The sequence below is a fragment of the Cibotium barometz genome, chromosome 7 (genome assembly GCF_041138505.1).
Source record: "Cibotium barometz isolate CiBa-2024 chromosome 7, ASM4113850v1, whole genome shotgun sequence".
Classification (NCBI taxonomy): domain Eukaryota; kingdom Viridiplantae; phylum Streptophyta; class Polypodiopsida; order Cyatheales; family Cibotiaceae; genus Cibotium; species Cibotium barometz.
This window is the reverse complement of record NC_141052.1, coordinates 12,167,882-12,171,909: the sequence shown is the minus strand read 5'-3', so window position 1 is coordinate 12,171,909 and position 4,028 is coordinate 12,167,882.

The following is a 4,028-nucleotide window of genomic DNA, read 5'->3' as shown; positions in this document are numbered from 1 at the left end:
TTTTTATGCATAAAAGAATAATTTTTATTATTATGAAAGTGTTACTTTCATCAAAATGGATTTTTATGCATAAAAGAATAATTTTTTTATTATGAAAGTGTTACTTTCATCAAAATGGATTTTTATGCATAAAAGTGTTACCTTCATCATTATTGATTTTTATGCATAAAGGGATGCATAAAAGATTTTTTTTATTATTATAAAAGTGGTACTTTTATTATTATTGATTTTTATGCATAAAATAATGCATAAAAGGATTTTTTTATTATAAAAGTGTTACTTTCATCATTATTGATTTTTATGCATAAAGGGATGCATAAAAGAAATTTTTATTGATTTTTATACATAAAGGGATGCATAAAAGAAATTTTTTTATTATTATAAAAGTGTTACTTTTATCATTATTGATTTTTATGCATAAAATTATGCATGAATGAATATTTTTTTATTATAAAAGTATTACTTTCATCATTATTGATTTTTATGCATAAAATAATGCATAAAATAATGCATAAAAGAAAATTTTTTATTGTAAAATTGTTACTTTCACTAATGTCGATTTTTATGCATAAAAGGATGCATAAAAGAATTTTATTTTTATATCAAAATAAGAGTTCTCTTTAATCCTATGTCTAATTTTCCTGAAAATCGGTAAATGATTAAGTAAATACTCTGTGAAAGAAAATCCTACCGTTTCATATTCTCTAAGATGACAATGAGAAAATTCAATGAAACTATCGAAATCAAAATTTTAGATAAATGATTCCTCATAGGAATTCGTGATTAGTTTTAAATTCAGTAAAGTAGTAATTGAAATATTTTCCTTTGATAAAGATAGTTCAAGAAGAACCTTTCCAGACTCAAAACTTGAATCAAACTATAACCAAGACATAACTCCTTCGTCAGTTTCAAGAAATGACGATGTGACCAGTTCCATAATCTACACTCAAATCACCCACCGAATCTAAAACTAAGTTGAGACCTTTGATTTTGATCCGAGGATTAAGAATTCAGAATTCGAGGAAATCTGCTTGGGAATCCAGACTCTAATCTAGAAGTCTTGGGATACGGAATTAAGATATACTCATTGTATTCAAAACAAAATCAAAACTGAAAACTTGCATAGAAACCCTGTTTTCTTAAAAGACTGTCTTACGCGCCAGAATGCTGGAGGGAGCATTTGGTATATGTGTTTTCTAAGGGAAGTTTGGTTGCAATAGCTGGCGAGGAGTGTTCAAAGGACAGCTCACGTGGCAAAGCCTGCCCAGGTCTTGACCACGGTATGTTTAAAATGGTGCGCTTCCGGTACGATGGACGAGGGCTGACAAAGCGGTCCCTGAGTGAAGTGCCAGGACACCTAAGGAGGATCCTGGAGGGTTCTAACCAGGTGATGCACGGGCTCACGGTGCTGAGGACACCCATGCGTATGTCGAGGAAGATATTGTATGATGGACCAATGTTTATTGTAATCTATTATTGGATCTCGTTGTTGACCCGTTGGTTTGATACTGTTTTGTGAGAAACAAAGACTCAATGGGAATTTTGAGTTATGACATGTGTAACCAGTAATTGTTTGTTTGTCAATGGATTGTTTTATAAGTTAAAGTTTAAAGAGGAGTGTGTGCGTATCTGTATTCTAAAGCAAAAGTTAAGAAAGGCATTCAATTATGGGTGGGTGGGTACTTGTCTGGTTTTACCATTCCAGTGGTTGGGTGGTGGCTAACCCATGGGCCAGATGGGGTTAGGTTGGAATTAGTAGAGTTTTAATAATAAAATTGATTAATAGGAATACGCTTAGAACTCGAGTAATTAATTAGAATCTTGAAGACTTCTCTAAAGAATAAATCAACGGCTATGCCTGATTCAATTAGGAAAAAAGCGTTGATTCTTTCAAGTTAAGTCTGTAATAGTTTCCCTTCTATCTGGTTTATTCAGATGAAGGTTAGTTCAGTATCTTGACCTCGTTATAGAAAATTTCGTTAAGAAAATAAAAATGGTGGAATCGTCCCCGCTTTGCGGGCATGAGGAAAATTTTCCGGTTTCGGTTTTTGGAAGGACCACCAGCTTAGTCTCGGGCAACCAAAGAGAAAGAGTTCCGCCTCAGACCGCAGCAGCCAGAGCAGTCACAATTGCAGAAGTAGTGGAAGAGGAAAGAGGACAAATTTATGCTGCAATTGAAAACCAAGGGCCAAATCGTCAATTCTCCGTCATCAATACTCCAGCTGAGTATCAGGGTAAGCCTTTTAAGCTTTTGATTGATTCAGGCAGTACTCATTCTTTCATTCCCCCTGGATGCTTGCGTAAGCTAGTCTTAGATCAGAAATCTGGGAAACCTATGCAAGTTGAATTGGCAACAAGTGGGAAGATTCTTTTCACTCACCTTGAAACAGATCGTATTCAGTTCAATCTAGATGGGAATTTAACTGACTGTCAGTTCAGAGTTATACCTTTGGGAGTTGTCGACGGGATCCTTGGAATGGATTGGCTCCACAAAAATCAAGCTGACATTCACTATCATAATGGAACCATTTCCTTCCGTGACCTTCATGGAAACAAAGTTCAAGGAACCGAAATTTCAGGATCCCCAAGTCTGCATTTAGTAAAGGCTTCTAAGTTACTAAAAGGACTTAGAAAGAAGCAGCACATTTATCTTGTCAAAATGAATCCGGTAGACTCAAGGTTAAAAGCTAAAGAACTTGAATGGTTAAGTGATTATGATGATTTATTCCCAGCAGAGCTAACAGAGATGCCTCCAATTCGGGAAGTAGATCATGTGATAGAATTGACCCCCGAAGCTCAGCCAGTAGCCCTGCGCACGTACAAAATGCGAGTTCTTGAAGCCATCAAACTCAAGGAACATCATAGATAGCTGTTAGAACAAGGGTTTGTAAGACCTAGTGTTTCACCTTGGGGTGCGCCAGTTCTCTTTCAGAAAAAGAAAGATGGAACGCTAAGACTCTGTGTGGACTACAGAGGTCTAAATCAGCTGACAGTTAAGAATAAGTATCCTATCCCCAGAATTGATGAGCTTTTGGACAGGCTAAGTGGAGCCCAGATCTTCACAAAGATAGATCTTAAATCAGGGTATTATCAGATCAGGATTAATGAGCAAGATATCGCGAAGACAGCCATCAATACTCGGTATGGGCATTATGAATTCACTGTCATGCCATTTGGATTGACAAATGTCCCAGCTATATTCAATCGCTTAATGTAGGACATTCTTAGAGAATACTTGGATGATTTTGTTCTTGTTTTCTTTGATGATATTCTGATTTACTCAAAGAATGCAGCTGACCATGAAGCTCATGTCCGAAAAGTTCTTGAGATTCTAAGGATGCACCAACTCTTTGCAAAAAAGAGCAAATGCACTTTCTCTGCCGACCATGTTGAATACTTGGGCTTTCTGGTATCAAAAGATGGAATTTCTCCAGACTCCGCAAAAGTCCAAGCAGTTATAGATTGGCCTGAACCAAAGACAGTGAAAGAAGTTAGAGGATTCTTGGGATTGACTGGTTGGTATAGAATTTTTATATCAAAGTATGCTCTCATAACTTCCCCCCTGACTAGTGGGCCATATCTGATTACAAAGAAAGTAGGTGACTTAGCCTACGAGCTTCTTCTGCCTCCTCATCTTAAAGTACATAATGTATTTCATGTCAGCCTTCTTAAAAAGTATATACCAAGCTCGAATCATGTGCTTGATGATGAAATCTTAACTTCTTCAACCCAAGGGAAGATGGAACTCCAACCTGAAGAAATCCTTGATGTTCGTGAAAAGGTTCTCAGGAAAAATGTGTGGAGAAGATAAATAGAAGAAATAATGAAAATCCCCCCAAAAATGAGTAAATACTCACATAAGATGAAGAGTGGACTAAGGACCAAAGGAGAAGCTTAAAAAATGGATTGTTGACACCTCACAATGGGGATTCGCCCCCTCATGAATGAGGCGCCTACTTCACATGTGGAATGGAGTTTTAAATCTTCAAAAATTGAGATATTTCATCTCTCCTCTCTCCTAATTCAAG